Consider the following 21974-nt stretch of genomic DNA (forward strand, 5'->3'; position numbering starts at 1 on the left):
TACACTTTGTATTAGCCCTTTATTTATTATCAGCTATGGTACCCACCGTCAGCTTTCCTGGTGACCACCAAGTGTTTACAGAAAGTGGGTGGGGCCAGGTAGGGTTTTGCCCAGCAAGGCTCTGATTGGCTGTGCAGATTTTTAAAAATGTTGCTTTGGCAGCAGCTGCCACCACAGGAAAAAGGATTTTTGCTATGTGACTGAAACTAAGGTGTGGGAGCAATTTCATGCCTGACTCCACCTTCAATGAAAGCCATTTTGTGGCTGTGCCCACCACACTATATCAGAATTCCAAAGGTGTCCACAGACTCAAATATGGGGATCTCTGATGTAACCCACAGCAGCACACACAGGATTCCCAGGCAGTCTCCCATTTAGGAACTGACCAGGCCCAGGTCTGGTTGACTTTTCCAAGGTGGTCTGTAGTTATCATCTAACCACACATGACTGCTATATTCTTGTGCCTAAAACAGGTTATCAATTTTTAATAAATAATAAAATGTTAGATTACCTTATTCAATAAAGTATAAAACACTAACAGAGGGTATCAGAATGTTGGACTCACATTGGGGAGACCTACATCAAAAGTGTGTACTTCATAGTATCTGTATGTAGTCATAACTAAATGGCCCTAAAGACTAAAAACAAACAAAATAACATGAGCCAGTGTTAGGGTTGCCAATCCCCAGGTGGGGGCAGGGGATCCCCCGGTTTGGAGGCCCTCCCCCTGCTTCAGGGTCATCAGAAAGCGGGGGGAGGGGAGGAAAATTTCTGCTGGGAACTCTGTTATTCCCTATGGAGATTTATTCCCATAGAAAATAATGGAGAATTGATCCGTGGGTATCTGGGGCTCTGGGGGGGGCTGTTTTTTGAGGCAGAGGCACCAAATTTTCCGTACAGCATCTAGTGCCTCTCCCCAAAATATCCTTCAAGTTTCAAAACGATTTGACCAGGGGGTCCAATTCTATGAGCCCCAAAAGAAGGTGCCCCTATCCTTCATTACTTCCTATGGAAGGAAGGCATTGAAAAGGTGTGCTGTCCCTTTAAATGTGATGGCCAGAACTCCCTTTGGAGTTCAATTATGCTTGTCACAGCCTTGATCTTGGTTCCACTCCAATGTCTCCTGGCTCCACCCCCAAAGTCTCCTGGCTCCACCCCCAAAGTCCCCAGATATTTTTTAGATTGGACTTGGCAACCCTAGCCAGTGTGGTGTTGTGGCTATAGATTCACATTACCGCTAGACAGTAAGTTTGAATCCCCACTCAGCCTTGGTAACTTGCTGGGTGAACTTGGGCCAATCATACACACTCTCAACCTAATCTACCTCCCAGCACTGTTGTCAGGATAAAATGGAGGAGAGCAAAACAATGTAAGCTGCTTTGGGTCCCCATTGGGAGAAAGGTGGCACATAAATGAAGTAATAAATAAATGCTCAATGGGGATTTTCTCTCCAGGGAAATCCATGTGCTCGCTTCTATTATTGTTTTTCACCAGCAGGCATTCTTTTACTGACCCACTTTCCTGTGCATATGTTTCAACTATGTATGTACTTTAACTGATGCTTTTAAATTTTTATACTATGCATCTTTTAAAGCCTGTTTTAATGTTTTTGATTGTTGGGGATCCTAAACTGGTTGAATGTTTTTGATTGTTGGGGATCCTAAACTGGGTAGAAAAATGGCATAGATTGGTTTAAATAAATAAATTGTAGTTAAGCTTTTAATGACAGTTATTGCTTCCTATAATCTACATGCTATGTAATTTATATATTTCACTAATACACAATTATACCACTTAGAATTATTTCTTCTGTTATAGACAAGCCTTTAAATTAAATTACCTTCAAGTTTCTGTTTAAATAAATTCCAAAATTGCAAATACTGTTATATGGAAACTGTTTCCCAATGCCATCATACAGTACATTTTTCAAAAAGAATTTTCCTGAAACAAAGTATATTACAAGTGCCATTTCACCATAATTATTCAAACTAAACTCAAAGTCTTGAATACCAGTTGTAAACAGTGATACATCAAATGAAAGTGTTTTCCTGTATATATTCTAAGTCATTAAAATCAGTATAGGTATCACTTTCCTAGAAATTTAAACTGACCTTTTCTGGAATTAAGAATGTCCTGAGAATGTCCTAAAAAGTCCTAAGAAAGCTCTTGATGGGATCAAAACCTGGGTCCACTCTATAAATCACTATGCTTTAGCCTTTTCTTGCAGAAACCATTGTCTTATTCAGGCCTCAGTAGCAAAAGTCAACAGTTTGTTGTTGTTCAGTCGCACAGTCTAGTCCGACTCTTTGCGACCTCATGGACTAAGTCAGACCAGGCCCTCCTGTCTTCCACCATCCTCCTAAGTCTGCTCAAATTCATATTAGTTACATCAGTAACTTTGTCCCAGCTATCTCATCTTTTGTTGCCCCTTCTTCTTTTGCTTTCTGTCTTTCCCAGCATCAGGGTCTTCTCCAGGGAGTGCTCCCTTCTCATTTGGTGGCCAAAGTATTTGAGCTTCAGCATCTGATCTTCCAGGGAACAGTCAGTGTTGATTACCCTTGAGACAACTGAATGATTTGATCTTCTTGAAGTCCAAGGGACTATCAAGAGTCTTCTACAGCACCACAACTCAAAAGCATCTGTTCTTCTGCGCTTGGCCTTCCTTATGGTCCAGCTCTCACAACCATACATTACTACTGGGAATACCATTGCTTTGTCTATACAGACTTTTGTTGGCAGGGTGATGTCTCTATTTTTATTATAATGGCCAGGTTCGCCATAGCTGTCCTCCCAACGAACAAACGTCTTTTAATTTCATAGCTGCAGTCACTATCTGCAGTGATCTTGGATCTCAGAAATGTGAAGTCTGTCACTACTTCCATGTCTTCCCCTTCTATTTGCCAAGGAGTGATGGGGCCGGATGCAGTGATCTTAGTGTTTTTAATGTTGAGTTTCAAGCCTACTTTTGTGCTCTCCTCTTTCATCCTCAACAAGAGGTTCTTTAGGTCCTCTTTGTTTTCTGCCATTAGAGTGCTGTCATCTGCATTTCTGAGGTTGTTGATGTTTTTCCTGGCAATCTTAATTCTGGTTTGTGCTTCATCCAGGCCAACATTCTGCTTGATGTACTCTGCATATACATTAAATAAGCAGGGTGACAATATACATTCTTGTCAACTCCTTTTCCTATTCTAAACCAATCAGTTGTTCTATATTCTGTTCTGACAGTTGCTTCTTGACCCTTATACAGGTTTCTCAGGAAACATGTGAGGTGGTCTGGTACTCCCATCTCTTTAAGGACTTGCCACAGTTTGTTGTGATCCACACAATCAAATGCTTTAGCGTAGCCAATGAAGTAGAAATAGATGTTTTTTCTGGTACTCTCATGCTTTCTCCATAATCCAGCGAATGTTGGCAATTTGATCTCTAGTTCTTCTACCGCTCCAAAACCCAGCATGAACTTCTGATAGTTCCTGATCTACATACTGCTGAAGCCTAGCTTGTAGGATCTTGCTGGCATGTGAAATGAGTGCAATGGTATGATAGTTTGAACATTCCTTGGCATTACTCTTCTTTGGAAAAGTCAACAGTGGTTACTACTAAACCTGTTTAACTAACCCTCTATTAGATTACAAAAAGTAAAAGTTTTTTTCTGTTAAAAATAATAAGTTTTTATTAGTTTTTAATCATAAAAATGAATATTACAAAACAGTATCAGTTTAAGATGATGAGGGAGACCTAACAGTTGATATTTTACCAGATAATATTATTTTAATTTGTACTAAAGTTCCAAAATGTTCCTCACCTCAGAAATTTCTTTTGATCTACCATCTGCACATCATGCACACATTTATAAACCTTATAAAGTGTTCTTCCTTAGGGCACTTTCAAACAGGATAGTTGCTTTTGCTTTGCTACTAAGGTGCAGCTTTTTTGGGTAACTTTCACACAAAATGTCTAATTTGTTTTTCTGCCATGTGTTGTCCATTTTCCCTTCAATGGTTTTCTAAATGACCTTAATGTAGTATATCTATTGATTGCCCAGGTTAATTTTTAAAAAACACTGGCATTCTCAGAACTAAGAAGATTCTTCTATAAGTCAGTCATAGGCTGATTTCTGAGGACCTATATATGTCCCTCAAACGGAATTATGTGATTTTATTGAGGGAAAAGATCTTTAGTATTATCACCTGAAAGTACATCTGTAGATACTAGGGAAGGCAATGACAAACCATCCCGTAAAAAGTCTGCCGTGAAAACGTTGTGCAAGCAATGTCACCCTGGAATTGGAAACAACTGGTGCTCGCACAGAGGACCTTTCCTTTCCTTAAATATTAAATAGATAGTCATTAGATGAACAGATTTCATTTAAAATGTTAAATGAAAGAGATAATATATAAACTTGGCACAATGCAGTTTGTTCATGTAAGTAAACAGCACTGGGTTACAATAAATGGGATTCTTCCAGGGCATGCTGACACAATTGTTAGGAATTCTGTAGCCTAATAGTATTACCATATTTGGCACTGTTTAATCTACCATGGCTTACATTAAAAAAAATTCTATTTAAAAACAGGATATGCATGTTGCAACATACCAAGTTTGTATTTTAACTCCTAAAACTTGCTCAATTCATATTACTCATTCAACTGCTAACAGCACAAAGAAAGTATATTTTGCCTTTTCACTTCACATGCTAACCCTTTTAGTACAGAGAAACATTCCTGGCTTGTTTCCATAGTCTCAGCTTCTGCCCTTGAATAAAATCCTGAAGGAACAGAAAGCAAATCCAGCAAAAAAGAGCCAGCAAATACTTATTTCACATAAAGGCAGGATATAAATATCTTGAACTATAAATATTTAGCGTAATTTGGGGCCATAAAGGAAGCAGAGATGTTTGAAAGACTGGCAATAAAGTGTGTGAAATTCAAATTCAAATTAAGAAGACTTTTTTGTTTATTTGTACAGGTACATGGGCACAAAACGCAAGCATGAACTTGCAACAAGCTTTCAACATTGGCTAAAATGAATTACACAGATGCTATTTAAAATCTAAAGAGGATCTAGAAAGACATGGTAGTCTAAAATCTCCTGAATTTGCTAGCATTACTAGCAAATAGCATGTAAAATAAAATAGCATGTTTGCCTGCTCTCCTTGTTCTTGTCTATGGCTCTCCCACTATTTATTGTAGAAAACAGCAAGAGTTCAGTAACACTTTTCTGTTGCTACAGACAGACAAACTCCGCTACCCACCTTGATCTATCACTATTGGTTGACTATCACAATTAAAAGGGGACAGAACACTGGATGAGTTCATAAGGGTTGGGAAAATAGATATAACTATGCAAAAACTATGGGAATTTTACATCTCCCCATTAACTCCCTATGCAGAAACATAGAACTGCCTCTCCAGTACCCTCTACACTTCTGTGGTTTATGGAGCAAAAGGTTTAGGGAGGCTACATTTTTAATCAAAACAAAAACATGGTTTGGATTAAAAGTAATACCATGACATACTGATTGTAAAAGCATAATTGGAAGAGGGGGATATGGTTTACTGACATTCAGAAGCTCCCAGATTCAACCCCTGGCACTTCCAGTTGAAATGACCAGGTAGAAGGTGACGTGAAAGACCTCTGCTTGAGACCCTGTAGAGCAGTGACCAGTCTGAGTAAACAGTACAGACTTTGATAGACTAAGAGTCTGATTCAGTATAAGGCAGCTTCATGCATTCATGTCTTTAGTTTTATTCATTCATTAATTTATTTAAAACATTTATTAGCCACCCTTCCACCATGTGGCACTCAAGCATGTAAAACAAAGGTAGCTTACAAAAATAAATCAAAACAAAAGTACAGTAGCACCTTAGAAGACTAACAACGTTTACTGCAATATATGAGCATTTCTGAAATCGTACTGGGAATTCTTATGCAGAAATTAGACTATGAGTCTTTTAAGTGTAAATTCTCCATGTTAAGGTGGAAAAAGTAGGAGCTGATGTAGGAACATTAAAAGTAAACCTTATCATAAATCAACAGACCTGTAAATCACTGTAAATATGAAAAGTTGGAATTCTATTTTTTGTGAAGCTCAACAGAGTTCTGCTTCACACAGTGCATTAGTGACTTCTGGATAAGGTTGCCAGGTCTGGGTTGGGAAATACCTGAAATTTTGTGATGTGGAGCCCAAGGAGGGCAGAATTTGGAAATCAAATGTTGGATCTTGCCAATTCTTATACTCAGGCCTGGCCTTGGATATTCTGGCATCCTAGGCAAGGCTAACTTCTGATGCTCCCCCCCCCCCCCCACTAATAACCAATTTTCAAAAACAGATGAATTGTGGGGAGAATGAAAAGCACAAAATTTGAACTTGTTCCCTGACCTGGATAGCCCAGGCAAGCCTGATCTTGTCAGATCTTGGAAGCTGAGCAGGGTCAACTCTAGCAAGTGCATGGATGGGAGACCTCCTTGGAATAATAAAGTTGGGAAGGCAGGCTCTATTAAGAACGTAAGAGAAGCCATGTTGGATCAGGCCAATGGACAATCCAACACTCTCTCACACAGTGGTCAAAAAACCAGTTGCCATCAGGAGGTTCACCAGTGGGGCAGGACACTAGAAGCCTTCTTACTGTTGCCCCTCCCCCCAAGCACCAAGAATACAGAACAACATTTGCCCCAGACAGAAAGTTCCATCTCTTCCTTGTGGCTAATAGCCACTAATGGACCTCTGCTCCATATGCTTATCCAGTCCCCTCTTGAAGCTGTCTATTCAGCCACCTCTCTGAATATCCTCCAGACCCCCAGTAGAGGTCAGTCACCAGAGGTTGACATGACTTCTATCTTGATTCAGCTAACTAATTATTATCTTTTGGGTCCCATCCACTTCTTTCAGGTCTCAACTTCAACCATTCAAGATTAAGCAACAGTTGAAAAGGTGATAAAAGTTAATTGGAGCAGCAGGGCATGTGCGCATGTATAAAAACTCAGGAGATTTAAGAGAGGTTGTAAACCCACATAAGCAGAGTCACAGATTTAATTACAGATTTTTTGGGGGGGGGGCATTGTTGGAGGAATGATAGAATGAAGATCAAAGAGATAGGGGGTTTCACCATACCAGGAACAGAAAGTTCCACTTCCACCGAGCCAGGATCTGTTTCCCAGAAGGCATCCATACTCACCAGCATACGCAAAAAGAGACCCAAGGTCATACTTCCAAACTTCCTACTCAAAAATAATTTTGCACCCTCCAAGACTGCGAGAGGAATTTGCAGATAGGAGGTGCCAAACTCATTTTCAAGGGTCTTCAACTTTTGAAAAGGCTTTCCAGACCATTTTAAATGTTTCAGAAGGTGAAGGGGGGAGGAGCCTCCTGCTTCCAAGCTAGATAGTACTGAGAAGGCAATTCATCATATCAAAAGCTTGCATCTAGTTGGTCATCCCTGTCTTCTTTTGCCAACTGCAACACTGAGGTTCTGACATACAAACTTCTAGCCTGCATAGGAGTGCATGGTTGGTGCAGCATTTCTGGGGTTTGTTGGAAGACTCAGAGACTCCTGTTGGTCCTGCAGCAGGCTATCTCCCCTCCCAATCACCAACAATTTGTCTACAAGGATCCCCCGCCCCCAATCTTTAATCCCAATAGAAATACCGTATTTTTCGCTCCATAAGACGCACCTGAGCATAAGACGCACCTAGTTTTTAGAGCTGTTTGTGTGAATTTAGAGGCATTTGTGTGAATTTTTTGCAGTATTCGCTCCTTAAGACGCACACACTTTTCCCTCCACTTTTTTTGGGGGGGAAAGTGAGTCTTATAGCGCAAAAAATACGGTAATTTGTATCTATGGAAGGGTGAGAAGAGAACTTGTGCCAAAACTTGCAAGAAAGTTCCTATTTGGGGATGCACCTCCAATGAAGGGAGGGGGTATGACCCACCTCCCTCTTGCCTTGCTCCCCCCACCAAAGAAGGTTCAAAGCTCAGTCACTGGCATTTCTAGTTAAAAGGATCTCAGGAATGCTGACACAATAATGAGCCAGATGGGCCAGTAGTCTAAATAAAAGCAGCAGCATCTGTTTTTTACATGACAGTGTATTTGAATCTAACTATGAATGCCATGGGCTAGTGCAGTGTACCTTGTCTGTTTTCAGTGCTGATGGGAATGGTCTGCATAGTACCTGACCTGATGACACCTGCAACAATTGTGTGGCTACTCTACAGAAGTGTAGGAGTGCCCCCTTGTTTGTGCCAGATGGGAGAGCACTTTGATTGGTGGCTGGGGCTGGAACTACAGTTCCTAGACTCCTTCTAAGGATCAGGCTCAGGGTGCAGTTTCTGGGTGGGAGCAAGAGAATTATAGTAAAGTGTTGTCAAGGCATGTTGTAGGGACACTTGGTGGCTGGGAGAATGCTGTGGACTGGAGCCTTGGTGTGGCTTGTGTCTCCGTGTTTGGGGTTCGGTGAGCCTACCCTATGTGGCAAGTGGGGCTATGCTTAGCTGGGCAGGTGAGCAGGAACACCGTCCCTGGCTCCCTCCAGGGAGAGAGAGAAAGATTTTGTGTAGGGTTGCTGCTTACTTTTGGGACAGAGAAGCGCACTAGAGCACTTGGCTGGGCATTAGCAATGCTGAATCTTTCTTTCTTTCTTTCTTTCTTTCTTTCTTTCTTTCTTTCTTTCTTTCTTTCTTTCTTTCTTTCTTTCTTTCTTTCTTTCTTTCTTTCTTTCTTTCTTTCTTTCTCTCTCTCTCTCTCTCTCTCTCTCTTTCACCTAGGATTCCACTGTTAAAGAAGCAGTAGCCGGATGGTTCTTGTGTTTCTACAGTACACCAGAGCTGGAGATGAAAGGTGAGGAGGGGGATTTTGGCTGAGAAAACATCAAAGGGCTATGAATTCATATGTTTACCATGGACCCTGTTTAGAAAGTCCAATTTAATCACTATCACCTGTCCTAGGTGAGCTGCCAGTGCCACCAGCGGACTCAGGCCAGCCCTGAAGGCATGCATGGTGGTGGGCAGCTGGGCAGGATGCACGGAGGGAGGGAAGGCAGTGCACAGGAATCCACAGCAGTGGTAGCAGCAGCCCACTCACTTCAGCCAGCAGCAGCCACTAGCAGACAGGTGCCCACCTGCCTTTGCTTGCCAGTGGGAGGAGGTGTGCCTTTTTAAGGTGAGGTCATCACAGACTCTGCTGCTGTTCTCTGCCATTTTTGTGCAGGTGTAGCTCAGCACTGTGCAGCTAAACCCAGACAAACTCTCTTTTGACTCCACCACAAGGAGCTAGTCATCGATGTATGGGAAGACGACTATCCCTTGAAGCCAGAGATGGGCAGCCACAAGCTCATCATCTTCATGAACACCCGAGGTGCAATGGACAGACCGAACGGAAGAGCCTTGAACTGGAAGTGCTGAGAACCTACTGCAAACCGAAGGAAACGTCTGAACGCAGGATGGATGCTGACATGGAAGTATGCATCCTTGAGGTCCAGCGTTGCCATCCAATCCCCTTGGTTGATGAGGGGCAGAATTGTTTGCAGAGTGGACATTCTGAACTTCTGGTACAAAATAAATTTGTTCAGATTACAAAGATCCATGATTGGTCTTAGACCCCCGTCCCACTCGGGAACCAGGAAGTAACAAGAGTAGAAGCCTCCCGTACTGGCCTCCATCGGGACCCTTTCTATGGCTTGTTTCTGTAAGAGGTTGCTCACCTCTGCCAGCAGAGATGGGGAAGGGGGAGTGGTAATTACCACAGATTGGTTCGGAATCTGAGCAAAATCTATTTTGTAGCCTTCCGCTACGATGGAAAGCGCCCACCTGTCCGTAGTGATGGACTCCCAGGCTGACAGGAATGGGCGGAGGTGGATAAAGGAAGAGGAAGAGGGGACGGTGACATGTGCTGCCAGAAAGTCAAAGGCTCTGCTTTTGAGGGCGAGTGCCCTTGGACTTGCCGGTGGTCTGTGCTGAAGCATAACGGTTTCTGTTGTTCCCCCTGTATGGGGACCTACTCTCAGGTTGAGCAGAGCGAGGTCTCCACTGCTGTTCTGGGGAGAACTTTTGGTACGGCTTCTTTGCCCAAGGCTTGTGCCACTGTTTCTGTTTTGCAGCTCTGGAAGATGCCAGTACGCCCAGGTTCCTGGAAGTTTTTATACTTTTATCCAATTCCTGGAGCGCATTGTCGTTGGTAGAGCTGAACAGGCCTTCGGCCTCGAAGGGCAGATCTTCTTCTTCTTCTTTTTTTAAATTTTTTTTAAAATGCTTTATTGAATTGAGAAACATGGTACAAATACATCAACAAATCAGTAAGTGTGCACCAAGTACCAATACAGAACAGGGAAGTAGGTGCGTACACCATAGGCCATCTTAGAGCAAAATTACAACAACAATTGACATGACATCAGTATAGCATGGTATGAGGGCAGATCTTCAACGAAGGCCCTGGTGTCCTGCTGGAGAGCTGTGGATCTGAGCCAGGAGTGGCGGCGGAGGCAGACGGCAGAAGTGATGGTCCTTGCTGAGACGTCGACCATGTGCTTTGCTGCAGCCAGTTGTTGTTTGGCTACAGCAAAGCATTCCTTCTGCAACTTCTTTGCAGCCGACCTCTTCTCCTCACTCAGGGAAGACAGGAGGGGGGTAATTTGTTCCCACACTGAGTATTGGTTTCTAGCCATGCACACGGCATAGTTAGATACCTTTACTCCGAGCGCCCCAGCAGAACAGAACTTCCTTCCGACGTTATCCAGCTTCTTTCCCTCCTTGTCTGGTGGAGAGGAGTGTGTCCTGCGGGCCTTCGACGAGGAGGAAACGACCACCGAATTAGGCTTTGGGTGTGTAAAGAGGAACTCAGCCCCGGACTCTTGGACATGGTACATATGGTCCAACCTTCTTGATGACACGGGTGTAGAAGCAGGCTTCGCCCAGGGCTCCTTCACCGCCTGTAGGATGACCTTCGTCACTGGCAGGGCAACTGCTGTAGAAGTATCCTGCTGCATGATGGCGAACATGGTATCGTCTACAACGGGTTGCGGCTTGTCACTGGAAGCGAGAGGGAGAGTGCCATCCTCTTCACCAGGTCCCTGTACGACTTCAGATCCTCCGATGGTGAGATGGGAAGATCCTCAGCCGTATGAGACACTGGTGAAGGTTCCAAAGCCCGGTCCGGATCGTCGGTACTGACCTCGGAGTCCGACGATGAAGACTCTGCATAGAGAATGTTCTGAGAGCACTGGCGTTGACTCTCTGACGGGTGACCGGATCAACACCGACGACTAAGGTTGGACTTCCTCCACCACCACGCCGTGTCTGTCAGGCGGGACAGAGATTGATGCCGAAGGACGCCATCTAGAGTGTTGAGACAGCCTGGACATATGGGATGCCTTGGACTGCTGGTCCCAATCTGCGAACTCACAAGGAGGGTACCATTGGTACGGTGGGTAGGGATATGCGTAAGGAGGCCATTGGCGCTGCTCCCATGGTGGAAGCGGTGGGAAGCGATGAGCTACTGTAGTTGGTTCCAGCTCTCTCCGACCTCTCTCCTGATCCATCGGTGCTGAAGGCTCCATTGGCATCGACACCTCCACCTCCGAGACCGAGTCGCTCTCACTGTGCCACCTGGACCCTGAAGAGTGGGAGTGCTGGGTCAGGTTGATCTCGTGCTCTGATGCCGAGAGGCGTAGCTGCGAAGCACTGTCTCTCGACACCGAAGGGCTACGACGCAGGGACGCCAAGATCTTCCTTGGTGGAGCTGTCGATGCCGGAGCATCGTGCGAAGGCAAAGGAGTGCAGGATGGTCTCTTCTGCCGCTTCTCCTTTGATTTCGCCTTCTTCGGCGCGGATGATCGGGTCCCCGAATCATCCCGACACCTCTTAGCCAGGGTGTCCACAGACCCTTCAGAAGGCCATTTAGTGGAATGCCCGCGCTCGACCGGCATCTCGGTCGTGATCGGTGAAGGGGTCTGGAGACAAAGTCCTATGAGGAAAGGCTGAAGGAGCTGGGGATGTTTAGCCTGGAGAAGAGATGGCTGAGAGGTGATATGATCACCATCTTCAAGTACTTGAAGGGCTGTCATATAGAGGATGGTGTGGAATTGTTTTTCGTCGCCCCAATACCAATGAGTTGAAATTAATTCAAAAAAGTTTCCAGCTCAACATTAGGAAGAATTTCCTGACCGTTACAGCGATTCCTCAGTGGAACAGGCTTCCTCAGGAGGTGGTGGGCTCTCCTTCCTTGGAGGTTTTTAAAAAGAGGCTAGATGTCCATCTGACAGCAATGAAGATCCTGTGAATTTAGGGGGGGGGGTGTTTGTGAGTTTCCTGCATTGTGCAGGGGGTTGGACTAGATGACCCTAGAGGTCCCTTCCAACTCTATGATTCTATGGTCTTATGATGTTCAATGTTACTTAAGCAACTATGTCTGCCACATGATATTAGTTAACTCTGGATTCAACCAAAAACTGTGCTGTAAAGGAAGAGGTGGAATATTGCCCCATAACGAGAAGTTTCTGGCATATTTATAAATAGTATATGCCTCACCTCTCAAACAGCAGAGGTGGGGTGTGTGTACTGGGCAAGTGCAACTTTGGCAGGGAGTGTTAGTTGGAGACAGCAAAACGGTGGCAGCGTTGTTGTTGTTTTTTTGGGGAGGGGGAGATGGTCCGAGGAGAGGCAGTAGTAATCAGTAGGACTTCAGGAGAACCTGTCAGTAGAGAACTGTCTCATTCAAAGGTCAGTGGCCCTGTGATGGCCAATAAAAAAAATTTCCAATAAAAATTGAAGATCGAGCCACCACGTTCAGCTTTTATTATATCCACGATGATAGAGTTGGAAGGGTCCCCAGGGTCATCTAGTCCAACCCCTTGCACAATGCAGGAAATTGTCACGTTCTCAGGGCGCAGGTAGGGGGGAGTCCAAAGCTAGTTAAAGGTCAAAGTCCAGGAAGTCAAGCAGGAGCCAAGTCACTACAGCAAAATCGCAAACTGGAATCAGAAGTCAGTGTCTAAAAGCCAAAGGGTCAGGGTGCCAAGGAATTCAAGCAGGTCAGGATCAGGAAGGAGCATGGATGCAAGCCAGAGAATAGACTTATTGCTTCCACAAGGTTACCAGGTCCTGGGTGGGAGTTATATGGGAGCCTCAATCAGCCTGCTCCCTGGGTGGCAGCGACTCTGCTAGAGCTCAGGGCTGAGAGATCTGAAGCACTGGAGTGCCTCATGTCTTTGCTCTGCAAGTTCTTTCTGGAGCCTGCTTTGAACTCTTGAGATGGGGAGAGCGATTGATGGGCCAGCTGCTGGTTGTTCGGCTGAGGAATTGGCTGGCAACTCTTCCAGGTCTGTTAACCCTTCCAGCTTCCCCTCACCAGGGCTCATGAGAGAAATTCACAAATACCTCCCCCTAAATTCACAGGATCAACATTGCTGTCAGAGGGCCATCTAGCCTCTGTTTAAAAACCTCCAAGGAAGAAGAGCTCACCACCGCCCAAGGAAGACTGTTCAACTAAGGAACTGCTCTGTCAGGAAGTTCTTCCTAATTTTGAGCTGGAAACTCTTCTAATTTAATTTCAATATGCTGGTTCTCGTCCAACCTTCTGGGACAACAACAATTTAAAAAACTCTGCACCATCCTCTATATGACAGCCCTTCAAGTACTTGAAGATGGTGATCATAGCACCTCTCAGCCGCCTCCTCTCCAGGCTAAACCCAGATCCTTCAACCTTTCTTCATAGGACTTGGTCTCCAGATCCCTCACCATCTTTGTCACCCTCCTCTGGACCCATTCCAGCTTGTCTGGAACTGAACACAATACTCCAGGTGAGGTCTTACAAGAGCAGAATAAAGCAATACCACCACTTCATGTGATCTGGACACTATACTTCTGTTAATGCAGCCCAAAATTGCATTTACCTTTTTTTTGCATTTTAGAGGTTACTTGTTGAAACCCAGCTGTATCATATGCATTTGACTTCTCTAAACATGGGAAAAAGGGCCATACTGAATATCTGCAAGTTTTTATGAGGTAAGTAGCATATAGAGAGCAGAAAAATTGTTAATTAAGTTCTTATTCAACTGTTTCTAGATCAGCATGATGAGCTCTGATTGAATAAAGCTCTGGTTGAATAAAGACACCTTTCAATTACTAAAATTTTGCTTAATAAAATAAGAAATTTTATTTCTTGATGCATTTGTTCATACAAGTAAAAGTTTCTATTTGAATTAGACTAAAAAACTATATAGGTCTGCTGGATATTTCTCCAAATATATAAAACTGGCTATCCAAAAAAGTGGAAACTTCAGAAATGGCCAGAAACAGCCCCATATCCAGGATTCCCCAGGGGGTGTCAGGGAACCAGGGATGCACAAATTAAATCAATGTTCTAATTGAACTAAACCTGAAGCAGGTACGCAGGAGGGTGTAAATGTTGTTGTTGGTGGCTGTGGCTGCTGCGGCTGGCCACACTGGATGGAAACAGGTAGCGTGATGGGAGTGGTTGCAGCAGCCAAGTCTGACTTGGGATGCTGCAAGACGCAGAGGCAAAGGCAGTGAAGGAAGGGGCCACACCGGCCATGGATTCAGAGAGAAGCAGTGGTGGCAACTCCTCTCAGCTAGCTCCTGAGGCATGGGTCAACCCAGAGTGGGCAAAAAAGCAGCTTTCTTGATAGGCAGGCCAGGCTGATTCAGGCTCATCAAAGCAGCTGTGGTCAAGCAGGACAGGGAGGGAGAAAGGTCACAGGGCCCCTTTTGAGCCACACATGTCAGGTGCTGTGGACTCCAGCTACACCATGTGGGGTGGGGACACTGCAAATGTGAAAGGGGTGGAGCCCTGTCTGCCCTACTGCTGGTTATGACCCTGGTCAGGAATCATATGACTTACTTCACAGACTGATGTTAAGGTAAACAAAGCTGGAAGAAACAACCTGCAATTAACTGATACCAGGGCTTTTTCTTGTAGAAAAAGCCCAGCAGGAATTCAAATGCATATTAGGCCACACCACCTGATGCCAAGAGTCAGAAATGCGTTCCTGTGTGTTCCTGCTAAAAAAAAAAACCTTACTGAAACTAAACAAAGGGTAGAAATCCTGTTTTTGTAGATATTTGAAGAAAAACCAAAGTGGCAGTTTAATGAAAGCTATGAAGATATCAGAAGGATGTACCATAGGCTGTTCCTGCGCACAGGTTTTTCTCTAGATGGAATACAACATGACTCTGCTGTACCTGGGAGCTTCCATATAAAGCTGCGCTCTTTTCCAAGTGCAGCTTGTGAGAATTATGAGGCTATCTCTTCTAAACTGGAGCAAAGAAAAAAAATCTCATTGTTGCGACTTAACGGGGAAATGGCTGACCAACTAAAGCCTTCATGTGAAGGATTTGCCCACAGCCAACCTGGGGGAGTGGAGCTTAGTGTTGGATTCAAAATGGCAGCGTGAAACTCTGGCATACTTTATCCACCCTTACAGACCCCTCCCTTTACCAACTGTGCCACAGCTCAGATGTGCATTGCAACTCAGTTGTTGAGAGTGGGATTGCTGAGCTGCAGGGGGCTTGACAAGATTTTCCTCCCTTTTGTGACTAGGAAGAAGAGGGTGAAGAGAGGTGGTACCAACAGAGGGATGTGTGAATGACATTCCTATACACATCCATCCTGTTCGCTGCTTTTCACACAGCAGGGCCAACTATTATCACCATCATTGAAAGCAGTCAAAAATATAAGTGTAACTTACAAAGTACTGATCCAACTTCTTGTTCCAGTTGGCAGGCATTAATGCATGAAAACTCAGAAGGACAGGCATTTTGCAATTTTTTCCTCTGTTTCTTTGTACACTACAACCAAGTCCTCAGGGATTATAATTTCGTTTTAAACCTTTCAGAGGCTGAAAGGGAAAATGCTGTCACAACATCTGCAACTTTAAGTAACTAAACTGACGGCACACATGAAGACTCATCCTGTAGAAGTCTGTTGTCATGGCTGATAAAACAAAAACAACTGCTTTTGGCAATGGATGAAAAAGATCCTGTTATCTGTCCAGCCACTTAAAAATGCAGACCACAAATAACTACCCCAAAGTGCTGACAGTTTATATTATTTTTTAATCCTAGTAGACATCTTTAGCAGTTCTCTTAAGAGATATTTTTGGCTTTGGGAAGAGAGAATGTTCATATCATAGGTGGTGGTGGAAAGTGCTGTCAGGTTGCAGTTGATTTATGGCAACCCCCATAGAATTTTCAAGGCAAGAGACAAACAGAGGTTTTGACTCTGTGTAGTGACCCTGGACTTCCTTAGTGGTCTCCCATCCAAGCACTAGGCATGGTCAACACTGCTTAGCTTCCAATATCTGATGAGATCAGGCTAGCCTGGGCCATCCAAATTAGGATCATATCATAGGTAGATACACATTTTTCCCTATCTCATCTTCTATCAAGCTCCTTGTCCTCCAGGTTCATTTCCATCAGCCATCAGATCTTTCCTTTTGGGGAACCACTGTTGCCAATCTCCAAGTGAGGGCTGAAGATCACTCAGAATTACAACTGCTATCTAGATGGCAGAGATAAGCTACCCTTGGGGGGCGGGGGGGGGTCAATGCCTTCACTTGGGTGGGTGGGAAGACAGCAAAGCTGGGGAGGGGCCTCACCCAGAGGCCTTTAGTAGTACCTTTCCAGGTTGGTGGGAAATTCCTGGAGATTCTGTGGTGGAGTTTGAAGAGGGGATATGAGTTAGGGCTTCAGAGTGGGGTCTGCCAGGCCCAGGTTCTTGTTGTGGAAGCCGACTGGCTGATTTTGGACCTGTCACAGATTTCCAGCCTAACCTGTCACATGGGGTTGTTGTTCAGATCAAAGTGGGGAGAGGAGAATGATGCTTTAGTCCCCACCCACTGTGAAGAAAGACTGTCCTTTTCCTATGTAGAGGTTATAGGGAAGGGGAAGACAATACAAACCTAAAGTCAGAGGGAAGGAGATAGGGTTGCCAATTCCTGGAGATTTAAGGGGTGGGCCTGGACAGGGTGGGGTTTGAGGAGGGATAGGACCTCAGACAGGTCCAATGCCATTTCCTCCTGGGGAACCATTGGAGATCACTCAGATTTACAACTGCTCTCTAGATGGCAGAGATCAGCTCCCCATGAGGTGCGCAGGGGGCGGCGGGGGGGAGTCAATGCCTTCACTCGTCCAGAGCCTCGTCCTACAGCCCATTGTGTTTTTCTTCACAACAGGACTTACTTCTGGTAGCTTTATATTCTAATAAGGAAAACATTCTTGTTTAAGACCCTGCCGCTGTGTTTTCTTTTTTAAGGGTATTCTGCTAGAAAGGGATTCATGTATACAACAGACTGAAATAGTTCCAGATAGAACAAAGTAGGAGTCCAGTAGGACCTTTAAGACCAACAATGTTTTATTCAGAATGTAAGCTTTCATATGCATGCATACTTCTTCAGACAAGGAATGAGGTACGGGGAGCAGAGCTACATATAGCTGATGGGCAGTGGTTCAGAATGAAGTGGTCTGATCATGGGACCACATCTGCAGCCACCAGATCCACCATTATCTACATTTCAAAAATAAGATCTAGCATGTGGCCTGCTTAATGTGTATGGGTTGATACAAATGGGGAGAGCCCCACTGCTGCCATGGATGAAACCAGGACCTTGGCCTGGGGGGAGGTCTCATCATTGACAAGGGCACTGTAGTCCCACAAGACTAAACGTCTGGGGTGTTCCAGATCCCAGCCAGATACAATCTCCAACAAGCCCGACAAAGTATCTGCTGGTGTATTAGGCAGCTTGTACACCAGCCAGGTAGCCAAACTCTCCTCAACTTCCCACACAAAGTCAACGCATTCAATGCCAGTAATTTTTGGCACAGGGAGTGTCCTGAAGGAGAAAGACTCCTGAATAAGCACTGCCGCTCTCCGCCCATTAGTCCAGGTCTAGGGTGTAGGATCAAGAAACCAGGAGAAGTAAGTTGGTTCAGGGAAACAGTCTCAACCTCCCTCACCCAGGTCTCAGTCATGCATGCCAGGTCTACATGTTCATCTACCAGGTAATCCTGGAGAACAGAGGTCTTATTATCAATAGACCTGGCATTACACAATACCAGTGTCAGAAAAGGGTTTACTTTCCTAGCCCCACAAGCAGCATTCCTTGGGAAGGGACAAAGGCAGGAAGAGGACCAAACATTACTATACTGCAGTCTCCTTCCTATATATTGCCTAGTCCCACTGTCATACCTCCCTTGCCCCTGGGAGTTATGACAGTGGGATCCCTTACCCGGGGCATAGCCTCCCCTGCCAGATGTTATTGGCCCAAAATAGGGCCCACTAAGCATCTGATGATGTAAATTAGAGGCAAGTAACAACCTGACAATACTAAACAATATATAAGAAGCTCTCTCCTGCCCTCAACCTATCAAACCACCACCCCTTCTAAAATACCAGAATATGCAATAAATTGATCAATAATCTTCATCTATACAGTACTCATTAATCCAAGGGAAGCAAACTTGCAGCCTATGGGCCATATTTGACCCAATAAAGACTCAGATCTCCCCCCCACCTGCAACCTCCTTCTCCTGCTTCCTTTCCAGGCTGCTGCTGCAGCTGCAGCTGCAGCTGCACCTTAGCTTGCTCCCCCCCCCCATCTCCCTCAGTGGTTCTTTGCTTCCTGCCTTTTGTCTTCCTCTCCCTTCCCTTGCTCTCTCCCTTCCTCCCACACATACAGGCACACAGAGAGCTCCATGGATGCTTCTCACAGGAGAGATACAAGGATAAGCCTGCTCTTTGCCTCCCCCTCTCCCCTCCCCCTTCTGCTTGCTTCTCCTCTTTGGGGGATGAAGGGAGAGAAGAGAGGGAGAGGGAACAATGTTGGACTCCCATGACAGATTTAAGATCAACAGTATTTTATTCCAGGTATAAGCTTTTGTGAGCAAACACACTTCAATGGAGGGGAGAGAGGCAGGGTGGAAGGATAGATTCTTCTGACAAGTACAATGCACATTAGAAGATTATTTTGTCTTCTTCTGAATAGATTTTTTTTAAATGGATTTCTCTGTTCCTATCTGGATTTACTTTCTTTCAAAAAGACCCTGATAAGAAATTAGAACATTTGGATAGGTCATATTTTGGAGAGAGGAATGATTCAAATGCCCAATGATAATAGCACACATTGCTAATGAGGCAGGAAAACTAGCTCTCAATTCAGTCCAGGAGGATGCATTGTCTTGAGTTTCATTATCAATTGCAATTCAGCAGTCTCTCTCTTTAATCTCCCTTGAATTCCTTTGTAAGAGCACTGCTACTCTTAGGTAGCAGTTCGGTGTAGTGGTTTGGAGAGCAGACCCTAATCTGGGAGAACCGGGTTTGATTCCCCACTCCTCCGCATGCAGTTGCTGAAGTGATCTTGAGTTAGTTACAAGTTCTGCTTAAGAGCAGCTCATGAAAGAGCTCTCTCAGCTCCACATCTCACAGGATGCCTGTTGTGGGGAGGGGAAGGGAAAGGAGATTGTAAATCACTCTGAGACCCCAAGTGAAAGGGGTATAAATCCAATGTCTTTTTCTCTTCTTTTTCTAAGTCAGCAACTGAATGCTGTGGTTTCTAAAGTCAGACTTAGGTCCATTTATTCTTTGCTTCCTCATGGACTGAATCCTCTTGGATGGAATTGAGACCTATGTTTCCTGTCTCATTACCAATGCTAGTATCTCCACATCTACTATCCCTCTGCATATCATAGTTAATTCAATCAAGCCTGCCTTTGCCATTTGATATCTGAAATAATCTTTATAACATTTATAACCCAAGTACCTTGTGTTACATTTTATGGCATGCATGGCCCGCCCAACAGAGTGACATTTATGTCAGATCTGGCCCTCATAACAAATGAGTTCAACACCTCTGAATCAATCAATCAATAATCTAAACAATACACATTAATCTATTTATAAGTACCAATATCCAGTCATTAAATTTAGCTATTATTCCAAATTTAATCTAAACAATATAAATCAATTAACCAGAAAAATCTGAATTGTAATTTATAATAGGAATAATCACTAATAACAATTAGTTAAATAGGCTACAAAAAGGGCAATTTATCATCAAGGGCAAGAATTCAGTCTAATTAGTCAGGAAAACAAGCAATAAGGAAAAGTGTAAAGTGTCCATCAGTCATTTGTAAATGTCAGAAGCACCTACTGCCAACCCCACAGCAGGGTGAGGGTAATGATAATCACAGTGGCAGAGGTAAAGAGAGCAGTAACAAGCCGAGGCCTGGACCAGAGCTTAGGCCATCTGTGACTGGCTCTTCAGTGGCAATTGCAGGGGAGATGAACTCCACAGGGGAGTGCAGGAGATGCTGTGGCCACTGCAGGAAAGTCCATGGCAGCAAGGCTGGTATTTCCAGCAGTGTTCCCACTAAGTTGAGTTAGCGTGAGCTAGCTCACAGATTTTAGCCTCCAGCTCACACATTTTTGCCTTAGGTCAGGAAAGATTACCCCAGAGCACAATAATTTATGCAGTAGCTCACAACTTTAATGCCAGTAGCTCACAAAACAGAATTTTTGCTCACAAGACTCTACAGCTTAGAGGGAACATTGACTCCCAGGTGGCTCTTCTCTCCCTCTCTGACCTTCTTCCACAAGGTCTCTGCAGAACCAGAAAGTCTCTATATCTGGTAGTTCACTCTCTATATTTGGTAAGTTTACTCTCCATTCTCCACTTACTGCTTGTTACTTGGGTTGTTTGCTAAAACTGTAATCAATTGGAGGAGACCCAGCAGAGCACTAACTCAGTGCCTCCACATTGGTCACCATCTTTTGCCATCAAAATGAGAGGCCATTCCAATAAATGCTCCCTGGTGTCCACAACCACCAACCAGTCATCCAGATAAGGGAATACATTGCAACAGAGGCTAGATGGCCATTTGACAGCGATGAAGATCCTGTGAATTTGGGGTAGGTATTTGTGGGTTTCCTGCATTGTGCAGGGGGTTGGACTAGATGACCCTGGAGGTCCCTTCCAACTCTTCTATGATTCTACCCCTGGAAATGTAAGTAAGCCAAGACTGGGGCCGTGCATTTGGAAAATACCCTGGGCACAGTAGCAAGCCCAGACAATATACTGGAATATGCATTCCCCACAAGAAAAGCAGAGGAATTAGTGATAGTCCTTGTGAACTGAGATATCAAAATAAGCATCCTTCAGATTGATAATGGTGAACCAAGAACTGACCTTTAATTACTGTAAAACTGAGGGAACAGAAACCATACAAATCTTTGAAATCTGAAGGAAAATATTGAAATCTCTAAGATCTGGAATGGGCTTTATGCCCTCATCTTTTTCTCTATAAGAAACATTCTAGAGGAAATGTAGTGAATGAGCTATGTGAACTTTCTCAATAGCACATTTTTCAATGAGTACTCCCAATGCCAGAGATAGTCCATCTGATACCTGATTAAATACTCCCAACTGGGGAGAATAAAGGGGAACTGATTTATTTCTTGACTACGCTATAGCTAGAGAACCCACTCATCTGAAGTTATGGCTCTCCAGGATTGACAAAATTGGGCTAGCCTATCTCCAAATTTAGCCAGTTCTAGTCAGAAAGACTTTTGTGGTTGGATATGCTCCCTTGGTGGGACTGGTTGGCTCACAGAATGATGCCTATTTGAACTCTTCTTCCTCCACTAGGCAAAACAGGCACAGATCACGCTCATCTGTTTGGATTATTTTTGCACTACAGCAAGTGCACATCTTAAACAATGCTTTCTAAGCCATGCTGGTACTCAGGAGCAGTCTCACAAACACAACACAATTCCTCATCATTTCAAAGCTAGGAGACCCTAAACAACCAACCTACTCCAGTGGCAAAAGAGGAACTGAGGGTAGGAGTGCTACTATATGGGAGCATGTGGTCCCTGGGTGGGAACCAGTTTCTGGTTCTGGTGTGCAGTGCACCCTGAAGGCTCTTAGCTATAAAATCCTACCAGTTGGCAGGTTTGTTCATGTGCAGACCC

The 21974-nt window shown here is 44.3% G+C and overlaps 1 protein-coding gene across 1 annotated transcript in view; it reads right to left on the minus strand.

Moving 5' to 3' along the window:
- Positions 1 to 21974, minus strand: part of PAWR (pro-apoptotic WT1 regulator) — a 158758-nt gene that overhangs the window by 10873 nt on the left and 125911 nt on the right. The gene's annotated exons all lie outside the window — the stretch shown is intronic.

Source organism: Heteronotia binoei, chromosome 8, assembly GCF_032191835.1.
Source record: "Heteronotia binoei isolate CCM8104 ecotype False Entrance Well chromosome 8, APGP_CSIRO_Hbin_v1, whole genome shotgun sequence".
NCBI lineage: Eukaryota > Metazoa > Chordata > Lepidosauria > Squamata > Gekkonidae > Heteronotia > Heteronotia binoei.